This window comes from Lagopus muta, chromosome 8, assembly GCF_023343835.1.
Source record: "Lagopus muta isolate bLagMut1 chromosome 8, bLagMut1 primary, whole genome shotgun sequence".
Taxonomy (NCBI): domain Eukaryota; kingdom Metazoa; phylum Chordata; class Aves; order Galliformes; family Phasianidae; genus Lagopus; species Lagopus muta.
Genome location: NC_064440.1, coordinates 19,395,076 through 19,422,265, shown reverse-complemented (window position 1 = coordinate 19,422,265; position 27,190 = coordinate 19,395,076). Strand labels below are relative to the sequence as shown.

Here is a 27,190-nt window from a genome sequence, read left to right as displayed (position 1 = left end):
CTGCAACTTGACCCCAGCTCAGTATATGTTCTGAAAAACAAAGTACCAACTAAGCAGAGTGTGTGTGCATAATGACAAGTCAAGCAGTGCAGCATATTCTGTGACTTTGAAAAACTCAGACCATAACAAGCCTAGGAAACATGTCTGAGAGTACTGGCCTGATGTTAATGAGGTCAAGTGCCCATTCACCTGTGAATAAAAGCATATGCTAGAAGTAAAATGCTGAAGCGTGGCTCGTTAGTTTAAGGTCTATAACTCCTCTGGGTGCTTCATAGTGCCCATTCTTCCTTACATTTCTAAGTGACACATTCATGGGAAATAGAAATTATCCCCCCAAAATATTTGAGACCTAATATTGTTAATGTCCAAAAAATGCACTCATGCTCAGTCTCACCTATATCTCCCTACGTGTTATGCAAAGTTTCACAGAAAACACAAAGGACTGTCCATCATTAAAGTGACCAGTGGTATGAAAATACATTTCTCAGAAATAGATCCTTCTTTTTAGCAGTAATGGAACTTCACAATAATGTTTCAGATTTAATTTATCCTGAAGGAATAGAAAGCTAATGGGACTTCATGCAATCTGATTTTTAGGCTTGATTATCTGGCCAAATAGTTGGGATAGCAGCTGCTTCTGAAGCAGATTGCTGCTGAGAAATGGAAATTTGCCATCTGAAAGATGAAATGACCTTTTAACTCCTTAACTTTCCACAATTTATAAGGGACCATGCAGAAAACCAGAAATCAGCCAGCCTTTAAGCTGTCTTCAATACCAAGAATCAGAAAACATGGGGGCTCAAACTGCATTGTGCATTATAATACATAAGGCAGTTCGTACCTTGACTATTTTTTTGCTCTTACTCACCATAGAAATACTCATCCTCTTGCTTTTCTCTTTTTTACTTGAATATGGACAAAGAGCTTGTGTTAAAATCTTAACTAAGAAAAACAAACTCTCCTAAGCAGGAACCTGCTCTGAAAAACCTGATCCAAAAGATTAAGTGATAGTCATTAGAATTTGGAAAAGCAAAACAAAATAAGCAGCTAAGTGTATTTACTTATTAAGATGTGCATTATACAGTAACAGTACAGAAGAGGACTAAAATTGAGGACTGAACTCTGTATGCTACTGATTCTATCAAGAACTTTAGAATGTTACAAGCAACTGCAGTAACACTGTTAAAACTATGAATAGTAAGAATTGCCATGTTTTCTATAGTAGCTTAAAATTATACATACAGTACAGTATACTAATGAAACTAGTGTTTTAATACAATAAGAATCCATAAGCTACCAATTAGCATCAGAGCAGCTAGCAAACCAGACCGATTTCAATTCAGAAGAAACTCACACAGAATCCCCAAAAGCTCAATCCTCAGTTTTGGCCATTTGTCTTTTGTATAGGAATTAATAAGTCATGGCCTGAACCAATCACTGAGCACCTGGTAAAGGGGCAGAGCCATCCCTGGGATCACAGGTGAAAGCAATTCACTTGTGCAACCGGAAGGGATGGAGCCAGGTTCCACCCCTCCCTGAGCCTCATTTAAGGGCTGGCTGCCACAAAGGCATGATCTTTGCCTGGAGATCCCTTCTTTTGGAGTATTCAGGAAGCTGTGTTCTTTGGGTTAGGTAAGCAAACTTTTATTGTTTGAATAGATTGTGATTTTGGGTTTGGTTTGGTGTTTTTTTTTTTTTTTTTTTTTTTTTTTTGAGGGAGACAGGGTATTAATTGGAATTGGCTATCTGGAACTGCATTTTCCCATATGCTTAGAAGAGGACTTATTGGAAAGAACAGGCTCCCTGCTACTAATATACTCTCTTGATTCTGATGTCCAACAACATATTGCTTGACTTTAGGGTTCTTCAAATTCAGTCCAAGTTGAGTGAATTTAACTGACAGTATGAGGTATTGGCTACTCTCTTCTGTTCTTAAAGCACAGCTGGGAAATGGGAAGATAAAGCTGCCTTTACCAGTTTTAAAATAGTCAAGTATTGCTTTCTCTAGAGGAATCTCAAGTTGGTTACCAAAGCTAATTGTAAGTATGCTTTATGTTTCTCTACAGAAGCTGAATTAATTAGTATAAGCCTAGAGTAAGCATGTACATCTTACATCAGTGTTTAAGTTAAATGTATCTAATGTGTCCAGGATGTAAAATTAATGTAGCTAACAGAACTACAAGCAGATTTAGAATCCGATAGTGCTACTTCCTGTATAGCTAAGGTTGTGAGAACAAAAATGCATTCTAATTTGTAAAGATGCTATGTATACTGACTTCAAAGAAGTAATTGGCATTTAGTGGGCTGAAAACAGATACCTGTGTATGATTTCTTCAGGTATGTGTATCCTGTGATGCTGCATAAGACATGGTGTAAAAAATCAAAACTGACACATATATTAAAGTTGTCTTGTCAATAGTCAACATATTGTTTCTTTTCTTCTGTGCCAGTCCTTCATAAATACCATGGTATGTTTCCCCTTTACCTATTATTCAGGAGCCCCTGCTGCCATGCTTCTCATAATGGCTCTGTCATGGTATTCCAGAAAAGGTCTCAGTGTGGCAGCAGCAAAACAGATGTGAGATATATACGTACTAGGAAGAAAATAATGTCCTGTATAGGAGGCATAGCTCAAACACAGGTTCAAGGTAGAGAAAGCTGAGCTGAGATGTTGTTTAAGTGAAATGATGAAGTACATATCTATGGCTATTCAAAGCTGATTGGCAGCTTACAGTTGTCTTTAGCGGGGCCAGAACTGTTTTCTAATTTCTTTAAAGTCAAAAGAGGTTGCTGGGCTTATGGTATGTGTGCAAATTTGTAGAACCATACTTCTTAAATAAGATTGCTAAATCACTGACACTTATGCATTATTTTACCATGCTAATTTGATATTGTGCTTCCTAGTGATTGTAAGTTAAGTGGTATTTGTGGTTCAGTAAGATCCAGCACAGGGAGTTTTATTAGTTTTATACCCCTTTAAATAACACTTGCTAAAACCTGTAGCATGTTACAGAAAGCTTGTGATACCATTTCTCATTAACAAAACATGATGCAGCAGTCACTGTGTTACTGCATTGCACATCTTTACTAGCATGTTGTACAGAAATGGTAGAAATGATCTTCTGTTTGATGGCTGATATGAAAGCCTGTTTTGTGGACTGGTATTTTGAACAGATGCTCATTTGTGTGCTTATCCTGAGATGAACACCACCAAAAAAGACTTGGAGAAACCACACAGTAAGGCACATGCTTCAAATTATTAAGGTCGACTAGATAATGGAAATGTATAGCTTTCCTATTTTTTTACTTTACTACTTTTTTTAATAGTGATTTTCTCTCTGATTTTTTTTATTGAATTGTTCTAATCTTATAAAACTAGATAAGCAGGGGAATTAATGGGTCTGCTTAGTGCACTTCCCTGGTTATGGCAAGATCTAGATAATTTGGCTGGGAATGCAAGGCAGAATCTGATGCTCCTATTTCACGGGGGGGAAAAAGCCTACTGAAATTCTAACTTCCTCACAAAAATATTGTAAAGATTAATTAGCTGATGAAGAACAGTGCTTTGAAGATGCAATGTTTCACAGAAATACTCCTTTAATTTATTAGTGTTTAGGTATATCAATACAGTGGCTTTAACCAGAACTTTGTATGCACAGCTCAGGACAACATAAGGAATTTCAAGATAAGTATCAGGAAGTTACTTTGCTGTTGCCCAAGAGAATGCAATTATTAGTGTTTGGTTTGAGTTCACTCTACACAACTTAATGTCAGTGCTCTCGGCTAGACAGGCATGGATATGTGCCTGAGCAAGGAGAGCACTAACTAATGGCCTGCCCCTAAATTTACTGCAACTGCTGCTACAGTCATTAAGCTATTATGAGTTGCTGTTTTGAGTAACTAGTTTTTATCATTTTACTGGGTAGAGTTTGAGAGAGAGCCTGAGAATTCCTAGGAGCAAAGTAGTACATTTAACTTCCTGGTGCTTACTGTCTTATAGATGATGGCTCAAAGAAATTTCTATAGATAATTCTTAGTTAGTTTATTTTAATAATATTGTTTTTTCCAGGCTAAATTAATTAGATTTGAATTTAACCTCGCCTTACTTGATAACTGTAGAAAATCTATTTTACCTGAAATCTATTCCTTGTTTCTCCTAGCAATCAATTCCAGAAATTAAAAATATTCTTTTCACAACTGTAGCTAAATTAAATTAGTTAAAGCAGAGGTACTTAAACATTATTTGATGCAGTGCTTAGATTTGTCTATTTCTGTATTATTCATAAGGTGTGATATAAAAATCAGTTGACTGCAGTCTCCATGGGCTTCTCCATGATAATTTTTAGACAAAATCTCAGCAATAGAGACTCTGTTTAGCTGAGCAGCCACACAGAAAATCTGCCACACCTCTCCTTAGAATTAAGAGCTTTTCAAGGGAAGAAGGGACACAGTACTAAAATTCTTAGCTAATAAATCTCCTATCTTGTTTCACAGGGGATTTGTATAATCTTCCTTCTCTAGCTGTATTTTTTCAATGGCTGCTGTTTTCTAGACAGAAGCAAGCAGTCTTCCATGTCCTATTGATTCCTTACTTGTGAAATCAAGATGTGTAGAATGTTATCAGCATCATGAAATAAACACTCCTAACAAGCTTTATTGAAAAGGGCTACAAAATGGGAGCATTGAACTAGCCTTCACATGAACTAATGACATGATCTGCTGTGTTCAAAAATAAATAAAATCTCTAATATATTCTGTAAGTTCTAGTTTTCTACAAATTCTTTCAGTCAAAAAGATAGATGAGTGCAGGTCCAGTTCTGTAAAGTGAGCTCAGGTAAAACTTGCCAGTTACTTTGGTGCAAATAGTAATTTCATAAATTCTTTCAATGTAAGTTAAGAACATTCTGCAAGTCTGAGGCTGCACTTCTCAGGTAATTGCTGTCTAAGCTTTTTCATTTACATCAGCCTTCTTCACAACTCTAAGGACAGGAGTGTAATTAGTGTCACATGACTAATGAAAGCCTTCAGTGTTCTATATTTACTTGTACAGTGCAGTGTAACCTGTTATAGGTAAAGAGTTAGTCTCTGGATGTGACAGTATGCATGTATACACTATTTTTTGAGTCACTTCCATGCATTTGTACTGTTCTTTACAGTAAACATGTTTCTGCAAGGTTTGACTCTCACAGCTGCGGACTTAGTTTTTCTAAGATCCAGATGGGGGCACCAACACACATCCATGAAAACAAGTGATAAAATTAGGCAAATAAAATAAAGACAAATGCAATTATTTATGTGGTAGGAGTGACACAGTACTCCTCAGATTTATGTAATGCTTAGAGTTGTCTTTTCAGAGTTTCCTAAATGTGCTTTGCAATAAATCTGGTTGCAAATAAGTCAGAACAAATGGCTGAAGAGTGGGCTGAATACATCATAGACAGCCCTAATAATGTATTCTGTCTAAGAAACAAAAGTGAGCCATTTGGTAAGTGGGAAGGGAAACTACCATGGCTGTGAGCTGAGTTCTGGCTGGTAAGAACAGTTGGCATTTGGTAGCTAAAAAATGTAATGTTGAGCTGAGTAATAGGAATCCCAGCCATAGCAGCCCTGTGGTCAAACAGCGATCATGAGGTGACACCATTTGTTCAAAGAACCTGAATAGATGAAAAATGATGATTAAACTGCACAAGCATAATTATAATAAATATCTTGAAGAATGTTTTTTTCTGCATGTAAATCATATTGACTTTGAAGAAAAATTACAGAAATACAAAAGCTTTAAGTGGGTAACATAGAGCAAATCTTTACAGGAGTTTTCTGTTCTCTTCAGTTTTCTCTGATTTTCCTGTTGGGAGAAAGACTCCCCTTTTCAGATTCTGCCTTGTCTCCTGAAATAAGCAACATTCATGCTTGACAGCAGCTTTTAAATCATCTTGAAGTGCCTATTTTTCTAATGCTGCTTTCATAGGGGAAAGATGGGAAGAGTAGACAAACAAAAGCTAAGACAGAAAGCAAATGAGAGACTAGCACAAAAAGAGTAAGAGGTGAGCACTAGACTGGAAGGAAGAGAGATTGCTGGGTCAGAAGTTCACTGAATCCAAGTTTATACAGGATCTGAATTTCTCAAGGATGATAGAGCAGAATCTCATTTAGGAAATTCCACGCAGATAAAGAAAAATGAAGTTACTATTGGGGAAGTAATGGGGATGAAGTTGTCTTGGACAATAAGCAGAAATAAGGCTTCCAGGAGTACCCAAGAAACACAGTGAGGAAGCACCTTCTCATTGACGTAATGACTCATCAATAGTAAGGTTTTGGAGTTGTTCCTGTAGAAGGAAAGATGTGATAAAATTATATAATTACTGACAGCCTGTGTTATCCTTCCACATCCACAACTTAACTCTAAAATGTCAGGGTTTTTTTTTCCTTTCTAACATTTTTTTTTACTTTCATTGACAAAAGCTTTATTTCCTTAGCAAGTTAGACCCTCAAACTCTTACTAGTTTGTTAGCCAGCCTTTGCCAAACCATGGTCTCTGAAGAGTATCTTTAGAAAGTTTGGAGACGTTTAGACTTGGTGCCTTTGATGTGGTGTAATAAGTCTTTTATAGGGTGAATCTTGTGTGGGTAAGAGTGCAGTTATTACATGGTGTTTTTTTTTTCCCATGTCAGTCACTGTTTTGTCAGAGTGCTAAATGCAACAATATTGGCAGGAAGCTTCAACCTTTACTGCCATGCCGCTAACATCTGCCTCTGCCTTCACAGGCCAATGTAATAAAATAGCAGGCATTACTTTTGGAGCAGCTCTTGTAAAATATTTTAGATTTTAAGGTAAGGTTTCTCAGAAGTGAGGGACACTGCCTCTCGATAGCCCTTCTCATTTTAACTTGGCAGAGGAATGGATTTACTCTATCCTCTCTCAAAGAGATGGTTACAGCATCCTTCTACTGAGAATGCATTATGCAAATCCACCAGAAACACTGGAGCTACTTCCTAGCAGACGAACTAGTGAAATATGTGAATTGTAACAATTATTTTTTTGAAGACTTCTTTGGTTTTGCTCTCCGTAAACCAAGCAATAGCATGTAATCTAATTATAATCTTGTAAAACATTTCATTATTTGAAATTCACATAGGGCTACTTTTTCCCTGGAAGAAAAGACTAAGGATAACATACCACAATCCAATTACAGCAATAGATGTATTGAAATTAAAATATTTAAACAGATGTACAATGGAAATGAAATCTTTTATAGCAGCAGAAGCATGTCTGCTGTACTTTAAGTACTTCTTAGCCATGCCAAAGGAATACTGTAAAAAAAAAAAATCTTTTATGTACTTTTCCTTAAAGCTTACTGTATGAGAATATGGAAGGAGTCTTTTCAGTAGGAAAAAAAGGGTAACTTGACATTTCTTGCTTGCCCTACAGCTGCCATTTGTGAGTGCTATGGAAATAGAATCCTAGCCCTGGATTCCTTGCCTGATCTTCTTAAAATGCTGAATGTTGCTTAAAGGTGCTGAGCAAGAAGGAAAGGAGGCACACTATAATGCAGGATGAAACCTGTACAGAAATGCTGCAGTGCTGCGCTTATTTCTCACCTAGGTGTTTTCAGCCATTAGCTTATTCTTTTGCTTTTTTTTAATACAAAGAAAATGGTTAATATCACAACTGATCAGATGTACTCCTCCACAGATGTTACGATAGTTGGGGTCTTATTTTGGAGAGACGCTGGAGTTTCTGGTATGAATTCCAGTTTTGGGTCTGCAGTAGGAACCTTAATTACTTACAAGGTAGTTAGTCTAAAAGACAGTATCTCTCAGATATGGTTATTGAGAAACTTCTATCTCTATAAACTGTGTACTTTACTAGCACAGTAGACTCAGTAGTAATAAAAAAAAAACATCTCCAGCCATCAATCAGCCTTGGGTTTTTTTTACATTAATGTACCTGTTATATATTCCTATCAGGCACAAGTACAAAATTCTTAATTTTGATCAAGTAAGTTTAATCACAGGATATTATTTAAAGGCTTTGGAGAAAGTGAAATGGAATGTGTAAATTAGCAGCCCTAAGGCTGCTAAATACAAGAAATATGAACACATTTGCTTTGCAGGTACAGAAGCTGCCAGCACTTTTGACTACTAAAAATCTCTTGAAGATAGTTTATGTCCTAGATATGAATTGTACAGTTGCACGAAGCTTTTGCACTTGCAGCTGCTAAAACATGGAATCAGTTTAACTAGTATTATGTTCTGATGTGTTCCACATTTTCAATTATTTTGAAAGCACAATTTATGTAAATTATGCTTATTTTCTGGCAGAAGAATATTTTATGTCTTAGCAGACACCTCAATTATGAAATGCTATATAAAAGGGATTTGGAAGTACTGTTTTCATATTCATTTGTAGTGCAAGAAGCTTATGAGATTTGTATGCCTTCTAATACTTTCCTGGTTTCTTTAAATCTTAACTGTGTCTTGGTTTAGAAATTTAAGCTATTGCCTTTTGTTTCAGGCTTCCTTATTCTAATTTCAGTTTTAAGTGAAACCTCTCATTTCCTCATGGTACACAAAGTAGAGTTTATGTGCAGTCTTAAAAACAGCTTTCCAGGTTTATTGTAACTCAAGTGAATAGGGATCTGAATGTGAATTAGTTCAGGAGTGTATCCAAGTGACCTTATCATCCAAGTGACCCTATCAGCTAAGTGACCTTATTGCTGCTTTGTAGAAATATCATATTATTTTTCTGAATGTTTTTGCTGTCTAACATTCCACTGCAAGGGACAAAATTGTTCTCCCTGTCCCTACTACTGCAAAGTACCTTCTTCAACATTACCATAAAAACAATTTGTAAAGTGAATTGAATTCACCAGTGCACATGGTCCAGGCCTTTATTCTTCACTCTATGAATATAATTAAATTTGGCTTTAGACAGATGAATAAATACTTCTAAGTGAACTGCACAGCTATGTATCAAAACAGAAATGAAAAGACCATCTGACTGAGAAATGTGTTGGAAAGCTTAAGTTGAGAATTCCAGAAATCTTCTTCAATACAAAGTATCTGAAAACAGCTCCCTTCATTTGTGAAACCAGGCTTTTTCAATTTCTAATAAAAATAGCAAACCTTCTTGGACTAGAGAAGTTAGATAAAATTAAATCAGACTTCTTTTTGAAGACAAATACAGCTATTGGCTCACAAGTCACTGAACAATAGCTTGCTGGAGGTAAGGGAGATTTGGCTGTCACCAGGAAAGTGAGTTGGTAATTACCAGAGGAAAAAATAACAACATTCTCTCCCACCTCCAGAAGCAGTATTAGAAAGTCTTTTGATATGAGACTACACTTTTGCAAATAAGAGGAAAACAAGAAAAATGGAGAACACTGATAGATTATTCAAAGCCGAACACTGTTACTTTATTATTCTGAAGTGTTGAGAAACATCTAACACCATTTTAAAATAAGACAAACCAGTTTACATTTAGTGTTCATTTCTGAAAATTCTTACACATTTGCAGCATTAGTCTTGTAGAATTCCTTGGATTTCAGTGGAATAGGATAATCAAGTGTGCATATGCTGTAGTCTTTATGAAATCATGGATTTTTCTTTCTGTAATTCATTTTCAGGTGGTATTGTGTTATCACTATGAAAATTGCAATGAGAAGTCTGTTGCTATTATCCAATTTGTAAGAGCCAAACCTAAAAGGTAGAGACAGTAAACTAATTTCACCTCAGTGATTGCAAGCATATTAGTAGAAATCAATTATTTCTCCCAAAAAACTGCTTAACAAAAGAACCACTCATCTCTAACCACAGCCAAAAGCACCCTTCTTGCAAAGGTGGCACACCCTTATCACTTCCATGGTTTGGTAGTTCTGAGGAAGCCAGCAAAAAAAAAAAAATCTGTCAACTATCGGGTTAAGAAATGGCGAAACTACTGAAACTGAAAAATCACAGTGAATTCTTAGTATCTCTGTACTGCAAACTTGCCATTTAACAATTTTCTTTATTGAACTACTTGTGTATTCAGGATAGTAGAAGAAACATACTGATACTTAAGGATGAGAAATGTGAGATTTCATGCATCCTGCATTGTGGGTATAAAGACATGGCTTTGGGAGCACTGACTCTGATTTGGAATGACGCACTTTGTGAAAGGACCAATTGGTGGTGATTTTCATTGGTGTTTTTAATGTGTCTTTAATAATAGTTTCCCGTGGTAAATATAACAGAATTAGCTATAGAAGTCTCTACCAGCCACTGATTAATCTGCAGTTAGCTATAGTGGTGGTTGCAGTTTCTGAGCTTCCACTGCTGGCTAAAATATTTTTAAGTAAATATACTGAATTTATCATGGCTTATAAGGTCATAATTTCATTATGTAGAACTATGTGAAATTTCACTCATAGTCCAAGAAGGCTTGAGAATGTTTTTGCAATTGTTTGTCTAAGTCAGAAGTTCACTATTAAAGTAAATCTCACTGTTTCTGCTTACAGATAAAAATGTAAATGTGACCTTTGAAGATAAGCTACAACTAATTTTAAACATGATGGTTAGGCTTCTTTTGATTTTCAAAATACGATCTCACAGAATTCTGCTGTGATGAAGCAACTCTTTGAATTGTGAAATAGTATCAGAACTTCTAATATGCCAGAGATATTTGAGTACTACCAACATGTGATACGTGATATGTCATTCAATCCCTTTTGATAATACATTTTTGCCTGTGTGCTGTCAATGGATCTGTTTGTTCCATTTGTATTTTCAGTTCTTGCAAATATGCTGAATCAGTAAGTTACTTCAGCTGGCAGTATGAGCAAACCTTTTGTGTACCAGCTACTTTAACTCTATCTAAATCCAACATTATCTTCATCTCTTAATACTTCTCTGTAGAATTAAGAGTAGATATCTTTGCAGCTCAAGATGAACAAGACTGAAGTCATTTCTATCCCATACCTTTCCTCCAGACATGTTCACAGCACAAAATGGAGGCATTCTTACCATATAGGGCTCCAGAGCAGATGCAGTTTGACTATTCTGAGTAAGGGTCACAGGGTTTCATATTTCCTTCAGTTCAGACCACGCAACACTTGGTGAGCATTAGTCATCTGCCAGGCTTCTGCATGTTGCCCTTATTGGTATGGCTGGAAGGAAAAGTTGCTTTTTTGGTAAGCTGGGATGGCTGAGCAGAGATTTAGAACTGTTCTCAAGTCAGCACTCAGCCTTGTGAGGCCATTAGTACCACCTGACTGACTGCCAGCTGATGAGCAAATTGGTTGTTTTCTCTATGTATGGCAGAGCAGTGTTAACAAGAACAGATGGGCCAACCAGTGAGAACTTCTTGCAATTAGTCGTACGTGATTGCGTTGTTCAGTGTTGACTTTGCAATTTGGCATTTCTATTTGTTGCTCACTTGTGAAAAGGTATATCAGGTATGCATTTAATGCTATTTCAGTTCATAAGATTACATGTGTACACATGTTTGTAACTATCAGGAGTAGAAGTTAAACTATTTTCAGTGAATTCTATTACTGACTAAAACTGTATCCAAGCAACACAGAAATGGTGCTTCAGTTATTCATGACTTGGAAATACAATGTACCTGGTATCTGCCTCTCCCTCACCAACCACTTTAATGTCCAGATTTACTTGGCCTGCTTTATTTCACTGATCTGCAGTATGTTATATCAAAATGAGAAGATCCAATATGAAATTGGTTCATCTCTGCAACAAAAATTAGTAGAACTGTTTGATAGCTGTATGACAAGGCACAAGATTTTCATAGCTTCATTTGGAGAGCAATATAAGGAGCAACTTATAATCACAAAACTTTTTTTTTTTGCCATGAAATTGAGTGATTTTCTTACTTGAAGTTCAGAAGGACAGCTTCATAAGCAATACCACTATCCCAGAAATACTGGCTTATATCTGTGCATAACTCAGTAACCCATCACTTGAATGAGTCACTCGAACCCATCACACAAAGGTAACATTCTGTGCTTCACTAAAAAAAAAAATTGTTACAACTATTGGTTAAAAAGGGATTTAAATATTTAATATTTTAAGTACCTAATTAATAGACTGGACAGTAGAATGAGATACCTGATCTAGCCTGGGTTCTGGGAACAGTCTCACAGCATTAGTGCTGACCTACATGTATTTTGATCAGCTCTCACCCAGTGGCATTTGGCTATTGTTTTCTTTTGGAATAATGCATGTTCCAGAGGCATTGTAATTAACCTTACACAGGTCTTTCCCTTATTATGTATTAATCACATTTGTATGGAAGGTACAGTTTATCTCTGAAACTCTTCCCCTTCACAGCATTGGTTTTTTTACATGTAGGTGAGGACGACTTTCCTACTTCTTGTCTATGACATTGTATAGGCACATAGCATGATGGCTACTAGAAACAGCTACCTTTATTAGCTAAATGCTCCCACAGGCAAAAAGGGCTTCAACAAAAGCGAAGTAAATGGGCTGCTGCTTGGCTGAGTGTGGAGAGAGACCTGCCAACAGGACACAGAATTTTCAGAACAGTAAACTGCAAATGAGAAATACAAGAATTATAAGCCTGGTGTTCTCCTCAAGCTGACATCCTCCCCTTTGGTTGCAGTCCAGCAGCTTTTCAGAGACTTATTTTCAGGCCAATGAAAGTTCTCTTCCTAATTCAACCAGAAGTCACATTTCTGGTCAGCAGCAGTCACATCCAACAGGGTGTGCTTGTGTCCCTCAGCCTGTACCTGTGACCATTAACAGTCTTGAGGAGAAGTGGGAGGCTCTCCTGCTAGGCTTGAAAACAGCAGACAGGTGAGATCTGGCAGATTTCCTGATACAGCCTGGAACTTAGGTACTTGATATCCTAAGCCTATTTGAAAAGAGGGAGGGAAGTGGAGAAACACATTTTTCAATTTCTCTGTCTCTCTGACCATTCAATAAGAAGTTCTGGAAGTTCCCATTTCTTTAAAAAAAAAAAAAATTTCTAAAGCCAATTGTCTCTTATGTGTAAAGCTTTAAAGAGATTATTTTTTAAATTCTGGAGCTCTTGCTGTGTTGACATACACTTTCGTGCCCAAGTGGTTTCTGAAGAAATACAGCCCTTGGCTGTATTTCATACTACATACTGCAACACCTCACATAGTCTGAGTCCCTGCCATCTAGATTCTAGTAGACTGTATGCTACTTTTTGGCCCACATGTGAAGGATGTCCTGCTCATGGAAGATAGAGCTCTGGGGAGAAGTGATGCCCAATCTCACAGCTGAGTTGGATGAGGATGTGGTTAAACACTTTCAGATCACATTCAGTACCCCAGAGATGACAGCTGCCTAGGACCATGCAAAACAACCAGAGCAAAATGAGCCTGTCATGGGGCCTACACTGTATTCTTGGAAGGTCTTTTGAAATAAACAGCAAATAAAGTGTGGTTTTATTCTCAGAAGTATGAAATAAAAATGCCATGGTAGCGTTTCTAAATGTGTGCAGCGTTAATGCTTCTTTGCAAGGATGATAGGTGGGAGTACTCCTTGAGTTACAGTACCAAGGCAAAACACAGTATGCTTTTAATAGCTTCCTAAGGCTATGGCAATCTAAGTTGATTCCAGTCTAGCTATAAAGAATATGTTTCTTTCACATGGGATTTTATTTAGATGTATTTCCCATGCTTTTCACTCCTTTACTTGATCCTTTATTATAATCTATTTCAGTTACTGTTTTTGTAGACTCCAGTTTCAAATTGTCATTTTCCCCATTTTCTCTTTCAGATTGTTGGGACTCCTGTGTTACTATGAGCTTGGATGAACGCTTTCTAGCAGTCTGTGACCTTACAATGATGGGTAAGTACCTTGGAACTGTTCCTGTCTATCCATTAATTTCCAGTACAGCTTCAAAATCCTGTGCTTTAGAATGTTTTGCTTGTGTGAACAATATTCAGTCCTGAATATCCTTATAATTGATTACACGAAAGATGCCTAACAGTTCTAGGGATTTTCTCAAGCATTGCTGTTCCTTGAAATATTCTGAGAAGTGAAGGGTATTGACTGTGTGTGTCATAAGGCTTTGGAAACCTTTGGTTTTTCTTTTCAGTCTGCTGAGCTAAGAGATGAATCACATTATTACGTGTCCTGTCTCCCATTAGCTTGTTTAGATTTGCACTTACCTCTTTCTGAAGAGAAGTAAAGGTTTATCATACAGATGTTCTGGTATGCAGGTGATAGAATAAGAAAGTTTGCTGTGATTTGTTAGAACTGCTTTCTTAGCAAGGCAGGGAGGGAAGAGTTCTGAACACAGGGTATCATAACTTGTGCTAGTAGCACTTAAAATGCTAATTTCCAGATGGTATATTCAGTTTGGGAAAGAACAATGGGAGCTTAATAACTGGTATCGCATAAAAAGCTGATAGGAATCAATATCCATCAAAAGAACCTGAGTTTTGTGTCCTTTCCTTATATGCTCAAATTAGAGAATGTTATTTTCCAGGAGAAAGCTAGGACTTGCAGTAAGGACTTTTCAATTCTATTGGACAGGGAGTCAAGATAAAAAGTGAAAGATTTCAGGAGCTTAGTGCCAACACTGTGATTCTGTGAGAATGAATAAAAATTATGACAGCAACTCCATAAAAGCACCTTCTCATTCTTACCTTCATTAAGTAAATGTGTGAACCAGACAGTTCTGAAAAGGCAATCTTTAATGCCAAGTTGATCATCACTGAAAATGTTGTAGGACAGGATGGAACTTAATTGATTTTTTTTTTTTAATTTTAACTTAACCTGAAAATGTAAAATGTGTCCTTATTCTATTTTTCTGGTTAACAGAATGTGATGCTGTTAGGAAATTGTAGTCTGCAGAGTGACAGTCAGTACATGGTGTTTTTTTTATATAGGATTGCTACATTTTTATAGCACTTCTTAAATCAATGCTGATGGTTTTGATCAATGCCACTTAGCATTGCCATTTTCTCCCACACCCTTTCAGTCTCACCTTGCTGTTGCTGTCTTCTAAGTGCTCTCTTACTACAGAGGCTCTGGTCAGCAGTTGCAGCAGCTGCAGGAACAGTGTGTTCAGCATGCCAGACTGAAATTCATGTTTCAGGAATGTCTCCTAGGGGGGTTGAGCAATCCAGTCAGATTCATAGTTAAAAGCTTCTCACTGCAACACAATTACCCTGCAGTGGAGAGGAGGAATGGTTGGCACTTGTTTGCTACGAATGAGCCTTGCAAAACCACTGTTATGAAATCCTCAGGTGAAAATCCCACTGAGAATGGGATTTACCTGTGCTAGAATTACAGGCTGCTGAACTGGGGATATGAAGGGGGGAGGAAGAGAGCAATCAACAACACTGTGTTAGCTTTAATATCACGTTGCCCAAAAATATTACCACTGTCCAGTAGGATCTCAACTATGTTGGGAAGTTGTGGTTTTGAGAAACCATTTAGGAAAGCTTCTTTTTTTTTTTCTGGTTTTTATTCTTATTGTCATAAGAAACACAGAAAGGCTTTGCAGAGAATAAATCTGCCTTAGACAAGTGGGGCGTTCTCACTGACCATGTTACAAATTTAACTGGCTTATAGCCATTGAATTTGCAATTTCCATTACACATTCTGCAATTCTGGCTTAGTCTGAGTCATGGCCAGAAAAAAATAAGAGAGGAAACTGCCACTGTCTGGCTGAACTGTCTCATTTTAAAATGTACTGTGTATTTTTGTTTTGTGATTCCCACAGTCAAGTCCTAGCCTCTCAGCCCACTGGGGAACAAAAGCACGGGTATCTAAACTTGGTCATCTTTGTAACAACTTTCTGCGTCCTTGTAAGTGAAACAAAGGCACGCAGCAAGTGAGGCAGAGTGTTGAAGCATGCATATGCTAGTGGTAGTTCTGTGAAGCAGGTTAAGAAGAAAAGATCAAGAGATGCTTTGGATGTTTTATAGATTATTTAAGGATAGAGCCAGAGACTAGACTGGTAATTAGAGCTTAGTGGGAGCTTGGGAAGGAGATAGGCTAGACTACAGTTGGAGTTGAAGCATTTGTTCCCAACTCAGGTGAGATTTAAGCAAAGGGAATAGAGAAGAAAATGAGTTGAATAGTGGTGTAAGCAAAAATACGGAGAGAAAAGTCTTTGAGAGATGGCTAGCGACATAAGGGAAAGCTGCCTGGAAGTTGTCTCTCAGGACTTTCAGGGGTTCACTCAAGGGACTCGAGCACAAAAGTGGTTTCTTATCTAAGAATACCAAAGAAACATCTTAATTCCTTGTGAATGTACTCATCAGCAAGCAGTATGACAACAATGCAAAGGCCAGAATAGACATAAAGCAGAGAGCTTGCCTATGTTAGATCTGCACAACCTCTTTGATTTGCAGATATTGTCTAATTTTTGGCCTCATACAAAGCTTCCTCAGTCATGTAACTTGAGAAGTCCCAAGCATAATTTTCTCCTTTACACACTTTCTTCTGGAGTCCAGAACTGATGCGCTTTTGAAAGTGTATCTTGTAAGGTTTTATGCAGGTGGATGGTCAGTGCGCAGAGAAGAGAAGATTCATAGCCTTGTCAGACAGATCTGAAACCTGCATATAGGACAAAAAGAATCTGATGTTATAGCAAGGCTTCTAATCTGCGGAGAAGGATAAAGTATAACATCTGAAACAGAAGACTGAATTTTTGTGATGTTAAATTTGAGCTGGTGGCCCAGATGTTGCTTAAAGGCATCATGCTTTTTTCTTCCAACCTGCAACAGAATATGTAGCATACACTTGTTGTGTTAAATTAGGCTACTGAGACAAATATCTTCTAGGCAAATTAAAAAAGACTTGAATGAACAGTGCAAACTTGTGTAATCACTCTAAGTTACACGTGAGCAGTGATTTTAAACACCTGGAGGAAATGATTTCTGGAAATATCTATCTTTGTGTAAGGGAAGAACAAGAGAAACATAAGAAATGGGGAAAAAAAGAGTAAGAAAACATAAAATATAGCCTGAAATAGCAACAGCAGAATGATGGCTAGAAGAAAAATCCATACGTTTAGAACTGAAACCTAGTGAAGCTACAAGCAAAATCAGTCAGTGTTGTTGTTCAGATACTCCTAGAAGCTCAAAATCAGATCTTCATACACTCTCTTCAGAGATCCTCTGCTCTTATCATTAGCTTTTTTGCCAACAGAAACAGTCTGCAGAGTCTCAGATATGAAATAACCACGTAGGCCAAGAAGATGTAACAGTAATAAATACCTTTTGTGTCCTTCAAAATGAGTCATGTTTTTCAAAAGGTAACAGGGATTTAGTCACAATGAACAGGCAGTGATGGTTCAGCAATTACACTTTCAGCAGAATGTCAGGCAATCTGCACTGAACTATGAGAATGCATCTGTACTGATCTCATGGAAATATACAGGGGTATTTGTTTGCACATGGCCAGAAGTGAAAGCATTACTCAGAACCAGAAGTATAAAAGAGAGACTGATGAGTAGCCAAGTTTCCCAGCAGACAAGGCCAATAGATTTCTAAACCCTCTTATAGTCTTCTTTGATTGGCATCCTGGAAGAATGTTTTTGTAAGAGATTATCTGGATTTCTTTTAATGTTGCGTACTCCCATTGTATACCTCCAGGTGACTTCTAGAGGCCTAAAACACAGTGCTATCCATTCTCTGCTTCCAGGAATACTTAAGAATGCATCAAATGTTAAAGATGTGACAGTTGATCACAAGTGCATGCTGGTTTGTCAGAACATTTGTATACAGACATTTTCAGAAAATCCTTGAAGAAAAGCCATGTCTACTTTTGTAGCACCTAATGGAAGGTTATGTTTAGATAAATTGATTCATCTCTACTACACCAGTCTGTTCCAAGCAAGTATGGTATTTCCTTCTAGAGTCCCATTGGTTTCAAGAGTTTAGATATTACTATCTACGTATATAATACAGGCATTTTTAAGTCTGATTTTTTTCAAGAGTTCTTCCATCAAATGTAGGACTCAGCTCCTGTAATACACTACTCTTTGAGTCACATCCATCCATTTCATACTCGAGGGAAAAGGAGTCATTTAAATCTATTGATAGCACTCTCAGAACTTAACAGTTTAAGTTACAAACACCACTTTTTGATTTAAAAATCAGTAACAAATTTATGATATTTTTAAATGAAGCAGTACCTCTTCTGATTTACAGGTCAAGTAAGATTTTTAAGGGAATGTGATATAAAAATATTGTGTAAAGCTGTTTCAGTTACAAGAAGAGAAACATGTGGACCCATATACAAATAGCACTGTCAGATATTTTTAGAACCATCCAACTAAGAGGTTAGAGTTCAAAGACTTAAAAATTCAGATTTGCTTCTAAATGAACAAAATCTGTAGTGTTGACTTCCAGCTGCTTAAAATGCACTAAGGAGATTCCATCAAAACAAATGGAAAAAGGACCCTATGCAGGCTTCATAAGAGAGACTAGCCAAGTTCCAGCCCTTGTGTATCTACTCTGCTATTCTCTACAATGTAATATGTTCTACTTTCCAGCAGGTTGGAATATAAAACTTGTTTGTGTACGTGCATCCATGCAGAAGCCTATATGCATGTGCATAGATGTGTGAACATAGTTATTTACAATAAATATACTTTGTTCTACACATTAGCGCTCAGGCTCTGGTTGCCAAATCAGAACATTTTGAGTGTATGTATTGCTTGGAAAATGACTAAAAGAAGGCAGCTGGAGTCTTTGGCAACGTGTGTGGCGCTGCTAACAAACAGTATGTAGAAAGTTAAAATTAGAGTCAGAGCTTGTTTTTGATATTTTAAAAATAACTGACATTTGTCCTGGGAGTGTACAATATCTAGCACACATTAGTGAAAGTCTACATTTAAGTACTGTAGCAAAACAGAAAGGAAAAGCTTTTAACAGGGTGGGAGGGAGGGGAGAAGCAAAAAGGCCACATATTGCAAGACATAAACAGGAGGGTAAGCTGCAGGGCACAAAAAATAATACTTCTGCTTTTTCTTATGTTGTGTAGGCCACAGCTAAAGCACCAGTCTGATTTTAGACACTGTATTTTGGAAAGGTTTTGATGTGAGAGGACCAGGGGCAACATGATAACAGTCTTCAAAGATATAAAAAGCCATTGTATAAAGGAGAATAGTATTTTGTTTTCCCTGTTTACTTTGCACAAGGCAAGAAATAATAAACTAATAGTATATGTACTGCAAGACTGGAATAGACTGCCTGGAAAGATTGTGGGTTGTTTGTAATCGAAGTCTTTTAGGAAGTGCCTGTCAGTATTGACAGAGATTAAACTGAACCCACTACTGGGATGGAGGATGGGCTAAATTGCTTCTGCAGTTTTTTTTCCAGAACTGCAGTTCCATGATTCATTGAGAGGAGTCCTAACTTGCTGAGACATGAACTTTCTTGTAAGTTGTGAAATTTCCTGGGTGTACGGTGTCTGAAAGGATAGCTTCTGGTTCTGTTCATGTTCAGTTTCTATTCGTTTCCTTTCAGCACAAGTTTTCAGTTTAGGTAGGCATCTGTTTCTGATACTCATACACAAAGTTTTTCATACAGATCTTTTAACATACTAAAAACTATTTTATTATGAATCAATAACTTAGGGTTGGAAGTTGGATCAGATATTGAGTTTAGGGCTTAATATATAATAATATTATATTAAAATATAGTAAGTTTTGTCAGAGGTATTTTGTACTGATTGTTCTACTTAGTCATTCACTAACCGTATGTGCACAAGTTGATGGTCACCAGTGGGTTCATGTTCTCAGTATGGCCTGTAGCTGTTTCCCTTTTCTTTCCCTATTCTTTTCTTTAATCCTTTCTCTAGGCTTTTGCCTCACCTCCAGACTTAATAAGCTTGATTTCAAAGTCAACAACGAAGAATTCAAGAATAGTACACGTGTATCATTTTAAAGCAAACAGTGATGATGTAGAGCTGTTGGAACCAGAACATGTTAATAGTAAAACTGCCATTTTCTTAATCTCAGATTTGCTTTTAAAGTTATGGAATACTTCCAGTTCTGTGGGTATGTAGAAGATAGGAAGAACTCCAAATACTGAGTATACGAGGTTTAACTTACCTTCCCACTCATAGAAAACAACTTACATACAAGTAGGTATAGAATATCAAATTAACACACTTGTCTGCTTTGAAATCCGGATGTTTTTTCATGCTCTTCACAAGAAGCAGCAGTAACAAAACTATTTTTACACTTAATAAATTATTGCACAGTTTCTTAATTTCAACCAGGATCAGCTAAGAGTCATCACTGCAGTAAGCAAAAACTGTACTATTAACCTCCAGTTATACTCCTGTCTGTTTTGGTTTACATATGTGATACAGAAAATTTAACTGTATCAGCAGTAAAAACAGGATTTCTGGTTATCCAGAACTTTGAGGATCTAAAACTTCTTAAGCTGAGCATACTGCCTCACATTATTTTGTGGTCCAAGGATTGGAACGTTTAAGAAAAAAAAAGTTACCTTTATATGTATAATGTAATGCTCTATACATTAGACTTCATATTAAACAAGCATCAAATCCAGTGCGTTCATCCAGACTTCGCTTACACTCTACGTGGACTAAAATAACTTGACAATCAGAACAAGGTTTAAGAAAGGGAATAGTAATAGATCACATTCACTTTTTCAGTTGCTTTTTAAAAATCTGTTGCCACTGTTCAATGTTGCACAAAATTTGTATATGGTCTCCACAGTAATAACCAAGTAGATTATTTCTTGTATAGAAACAAGTATAAATGAATATATCACGTGTCTGTGGGAATCTGCATAAAATGTATGTTCATAAGATAGTATTACATTCAGCTGAAAATGAAAATCCAAATTAGTTGCAAAATCCTGTCATTATAATGATTAAATCCAAGGCTTACCTAAGCTTATATTTCAAATGAAATATTTCTGTATTTAAATGCTGTGAACAGACTATAGCAAATACTTAGCACAGTAAGAAAACAACACTTCTATAGCAGCCTGTCATCTTTCAGCCAGCATCTTTATCTTTCACTAAAATCTAAAATACTTTTTTCTGTCTTTGTGGATGTACAGTTATAGCAGCATATTTCACAGCAACACTGCAGCTGCACTTTGAAGCATAAATTCAAACTCAAATTTTCAGAAGCTGAGCCAAATTTAACCTCATTTCCCTATTTGGATACTTACCACTGTAACTGAGATAAAGAAAATTAAACAAATCACTATGAGAGAAGTCTTGGTGTTTTTCTCAACTACAAAAATATGAGGCACAGTGCATGAATTTGGCAGTTCAGATATCTGTACAATTTAGTCTGATTCATATCTTTTCACTCTGTATCAGAGTGTTACAAAGCCTAAACTAGCCTGGATAGTAGCTATTTCCATTTGTAATCTATAAGAGTCACTATTCGTGGTTGAAGAGAAATACACGTAGTCAGCCCATCTCTCTGTAAAATATTGAAAGCTGCACAGCAGTTGAACAAATTTGCCAGAAAGAATAACTTCTGTTAGTAGTCTCAGGGGAAATGCTAAAGTAGCATGAATGCAGGAACCAGCCTGTTTTGTGACTCTTCTGGAACAGAAATGTTGCATTTGTCAGTCTTCATCAAATCATTGCTTTATCCAGCCCATTATTCAACCTCTAAAACTGGCAAGTACTAGGTAGTTCTGAGGAAAATACAAAGGAACCTTAAAGAGAACATAGGCAGGTTTTGATTTATAGCCCAGTCAGATAATATTTGCACTGATGGTTGTTTTGGTACTTGTGGCTATTCTTATTACCCTTTACAAACGATTTATTCTTTTCTTCAGTTCTGCTAATCTATTGGTCCTGCAGATATCTCCTTCTTGTGATTGTTTCAATTTATCTACATAATGCATTCTAAGAAACATTTCATGAGTTTTAAACTTAGCCTTTAAATATATGGTGCTTCTCTGTTTCATCTCTGCTCTTAAATTGTGGGAGCTAGTAATTGAAAGTAGCAAATCTGTCTACCTACTTTTCGTAGTTCTGTATTATCTATTTTCTCATCTTCATAAAGGAACATAGCTACAGGCTTTTCAGCCCTTCTCATTTGGAAATCTGTGTGATTTGCTTTGTATTTAATCTTTTTCTTACTGTCCTGTATCTTTGTGAATAGGTGCTCAAAATGTAAATGAAATGTTTCAGAGAGAAGGAAAATCTGAAGTGTTTGCACATGAGCAATTTAGCAAAACAAATTAGCTGCACAGCATCTGAGCAGTATGCAAGGTGTGCTCAATGGCAGATGAGAACCTACTGTTCTGGGATCTCTCACCTGTCGGTTTAGACCCTGAGCACTGAGGTCGGATGCATTCAGAAAGCACTGGTGTTGAGCTGGTGCCTGAGTCAGATTGGTAGTGAGCCATCTGTGTAAGTAATGCACAATATATTGTGGCAGCTTCACTCAGTCTCTTTAGCAGTGGGTTTAAGGGTTAATTGCTTTACCCTTGCCATTTTGTCAGGCTAGCCAGAAAGGACCTACGCAACCATAGGCAAGAACTAGAAACTATGAAACTAAGAACTAGAAGCTATGTGAGCTCAGGTCTGGTGATGCACTCAGCCTTGTCCCATTGTTCAAACATGGTGTGCTTTTATTGTATTGAAGACACAGGCAAATTTGTTTTCTTAGCCATAAAAATTAAAACATAGGAAGTCCATACATACTGTGCTTCAATAGGGAGATCAGCTGTCCTCTGACAAGTAACTGGACGTGAGATTTCAAAGACAGACTGTGAAGTATGATGACTGAAGTGATTTTGTAGAAGTTCCTAGCTTATCTCTGCTGTTGCCAGGATGTGTATTGCAGTGTTACAATGGGTGTGGCTACACTAAAGATTTTGTAGCATGCTAATTGCATATTCCCAGAAACTTCTTAGCAAAGGGAATGTACCCGTATGCTTTGCTTTCAATCACCTTACTTCCTGAATATTCAGTATACTTGTCATAGGTCTTGCTTAGACTAGTAAGGTATGCAATGCTTTCTTGGTTAGTGAAGCTTGCTGTAAGGAACAAAAGACAGATGGATCTGAAGCTGGCTGATTGCCGCAGAAACCGATGTTGTTGACCTGATGAGCTGCCAAGGCCTGAACAGCAAGTACTGAAGTTCATTTGAATTGAGAGTTACTGGTTCTAAATGTAAGTGAATAGATGTAACGCACAGCATATTGGCATGTTTAATTTTAGACAGTGCAGGCTCAATTCACCAGATCACAAGACAAAAGCAAGATAGTTTTTTGTATGCACTGTAATATATCAACATTCTTATGGTTGCAACATTTCTTGCTCAACTGCCAAATTCATTTCTGTAGGAAGGAATTCCTACCACTTGACAGAAAAATGCAGTACTTACAGTAAGGCTGAGAAAATCTTCTCATTGAACGCTCAGAAAAGATACTACAGCCTGTGGAGAAGTGATGCTAACTCTTATCCTTACCTCCTACTAACTGAAATGTTAACAAAAAAAGGTTGATACCTGTTTGGCATAGGCTGCAGCCAATAAGTGAAAACTCTTGAAGAGCAACAGGGATTCTGTGCAGAGAATTTACAAGGTTTTGCTTTACCTTCTGGATAATTTTTAATCAATACACCTGCATCTCAATGAGAGACTGATAATTTGGAACTTTGAAAAAGCAAACCAAATATGTTATTTTAAAATGACATGATTTTCTTTAACAACATAGTAAGTTATCTCAAAAATTTTCACAATAATTTGAAAAGCCTCATACCTGGTAAGTACTTGTATCAGAAAGTGAATCCCTTCAACACAGTTATGTACTTTCTATGCTTAATTAGTAAGAGTATAGTAGGAATTGACAGCTAACAAAAGATTTTATGCATCTTGCAGGCAGTTTGAAATAACCACGTGTCAGGACTTGTTACACTGTTCTGAACATACGTTATTTGTGTATAAGTTACAGCTTGTTGTTTCCCAATCACTGTTAAGTGTAGAATAGTTTTACTTCTCTGACCCGTCAAATACAGCTGAAGACTCCAAAGGAACCCCTTTAGAGCACATCTAGATGTGTGTCCTGAACTCAAATGTCCAAAAAATCAACGCAGTATGTTTGGAAGAAAACAGATGTTTTCCTCTTTTTTTCAAATTTATGGGGAAAAGGATATTTTAACTACATGTATTGCTTGTACTTCAGGAGCACTTTAAACAATGAAGAAAACTTCTTAAAAAAAAAAAAAAAATTATCAGTCTTAGCAAATATATCTACTTTGTAATTCTGTTTTGGAGAAATATTTTTCAACATCGAATCTGTGCAAAGAGCTCAACATGGTGATAGTGAAATACTTGCCCCTACATCAGAATGGCAGTAGGAAAGGTAGTTTTCATTTGTTCTACTGCCTGGAGGGGTGTGGGTTTTTTGGTCTTTTTTTTTTTTTTTTTTTTGCAATCATATGGCCATTTTGTTTTAGTCTATTGATGTTTCTTAACTTGAGCCAGATTAAATGTGAACTGCCTATATAACAAAGAACACTGAAGCTAGAAGGGGTAGGAGGAGCACCAGAAAATAGGGAGCATGGAGGAGGAACACAGAAACATAAAAAAGAAGGTTGTAGATCACATTGTAGAAGAGGGCAAGGGATCATCGAAGTCTTCTACAAATCTACTATATTAACCAATCTCTAGGGCAGAGGGTTAAATGGTATTTCTAGTTCTATTTTGTTACTCAAAGAAACTTCCTATCTCATTAGCTTCCTTTATCTACAGTATTAAAACATCATAGCAAAGGTTTAGTTGTTTGTTTATAGAGAAATTGAAGACTGACTGAGATAAGCGTGTGACCAGTTTCTAAAAATGCAAATAGCTGTACTTCTCTAAATATATGAAAAACTTTTATGGAAGCATCTAAACTACTAGACTTTGTATGTAGTGTTCTTTGGGAAGAAGGATGAACTGGCTTGGCTTTGCCAGTCTGTTAGACATATTTAAAAGAAAGTCAAGAAAAGGAAAGAGTCCAAATAGACGTCATGAAAACTAAGAAGATAAGAAAAGTTGAAGTTCTGAAAAGAACCCTTTCACCGAGTGTGCTAATAAAGACGGTCCATCTCTTCATTACCATGCTACTTATCCACCTCTGTTACGCTGCACAAAAGGGAAAAAAGCAGTCTTTATAGTTGTACATGATTATATTTTCCTTTTGTGTTGAGTTCAAAGTCTTTTCTAAAAAAGCAAGAGTAGATTGCTCACAATGTAATGGGCCATTCCCAGAAAATGAAAAAATGGCCTTAACGTTTTATATTAATACAATAGGTTATGTATATAACAGGTTTTTAAAAGTTAATGCATATTAGCTTAGAACAGCCATATTTTAACACTGTGCGACTGAAAGTTCCAGTAGAGCAGATGAATGGGGCTACAGAAGAAAAAAACTACTATGACAAAGGGATAAAGGTTTAAGCAAAAGGACTCAAATCTGTATTTCAGGTGTCTCTTTACCTTCCATCAGGAAACGAGTTATTAGGAGTAATGAAATCAGAGGTAGAAAATACAAAAACTTTTTAGATCCTTCTGTGCAAGGCGGCGACACTGGCCTTTACTTCTTCACTTTATAATGATTCCTTTGAGTTGTGGTTCTGAAAAAGCTCTGAAACATCTTCCTGTTATTTCTTTTTCATCTTTCCAAACACTGGCCGGGAATAACCCCATCCTATTCTTTCCTTGAGTTTTTGAAACACATATTGACTGTAATGACTTCAAATTATCTGGCTAATGTGCTAGATTTATAGAAGTGTTAGAGCTCCACTACGCTGTTACCAGGTGCCTCTGAGAAGGTGCAAAGCATTAGGCAGGATCTTCTTCCTTACTTCTTCCATTCCTGCTTCTACTTTAGACCACTCCAAATATTTAACTGCTGAAAATTATGTAAGTGGATTTTTATGACAATCTCATGACATCACTCTCTACCTGATGTGCTGTTAGCTCTGTCTTTATCAGAAGTAATAGTAGATTGGCAGCATCAGTGTAGGTTAGCAGATGTCTCCCTGTCATCACCATCCTGATACTCAACTTCTGGTTGCTATTCTTCCTTAATGAGGACTTTTAAGTTTGAAACACAGGGTTTTACTGAATTCTATTACAATCTGCTACTGTGAAGGAACCAACTGTAGCATATTTATGGTCATTTGTACTGTACAGACTACTCTAAAACCACCATAACTTTTGAATCAGTAGAGATTTGAAGAATGGATCACTGCATGCAGACAAAGTACAGGAAGCCAATTAACAAACACTTCTGTATCTTCATCTTTGGTACTCATCTTTTGCTCCTGTCTTGAGGAACATAATTGAGTGCCCTGAGGTGCTACATGTCAGAAGTAAACTGGTGCTGCAGAATTACACTGTCCCACCGTTATCTTTTCTTCCTTCTAAAACAGCCTAGGAACAAAATTAAGATCTTGGATGAAATGTCATAAGAGCCACCAAAAATGTCTCAAGATCTTCTTCGAAGCAGGTCATCTTGAGACAAGCAGAACCACGACAAACAATTTAAATGGAAGCCTTTAAGCATCTGGAGAAGACTTTCTGTGACACATCCCAGACCCTGGGATTTCTTATGACAAAGATCAGCAGCAGTCATATGTGGTGGGCGACTGCAAGATGCCCCCTTGGGATGTGATATGCAGCAGGACCTCCCCAGCTGTGTCATTGATGTGTGGCACATGCTTTAGGGGCGTAGGACGAGGCACATAGGATATATAAGCTAGGGTTCACATGTAATAAACGCCATTTTGCTGTTCATCATATTGGTGTACACGTGCAGTTATTTGGTCCTGACCTGGTTAGGGTTAGTAGCGTAGGAGGCAATGCAACAGTCATAGTAGATTCTCTGAAAGATTTTTTTTGAGTGTCTCAGCACTTATTACACAGAGGAAGCTTCCAAAACTTAAGCAAGTATTCTCCTCTAATAATTCTTCCTCCTATTCCTTCACACCCAAAAACCACTTCAAAAAACACAAACCACTTTAAAAATAAGTTGCAGGTAGTCTGTTATCAAGTGTTGGCTGACCTCATCTCTTAGATTACCCTCTTCTTTCCTGATAGCAATACCCAAATTCTACAGATATGTAATACTGTTTGGGTTTCCTGCATTTGATTGGTAATTCCTGATATAAGTAAGGAAGGAGGAGCGTATGTGCTACAGATTATCTTGAGAAAAGGATATTACAACGACGCAACCTACAACAAT

The 27,190-nt window shown here is 36.9% G+C and overlaps 1 long non-coding RNA gene across 1 annotated transcript; it reads left to right on the top strand.

Moving 5' to 3' along the window:
- The first annotated feature begins 1,589 nt into the window (after positions 1-1,589).
- Positions 1,590-26,702, top strand: LOC125697167 (uncharacterized). The gene is made up of 3 exons (XR_007378718.1): positions 1,590-1,632; positions 13,761-13,832; positions 26,379-26,702. It is a non-coding gene; the product is annotated as an uncharacterized LOC125697167 (long non-coding RNA).
- The last annotated feature ends 488 nt before the right edge of the window (positions 26,703-27,190 follow it).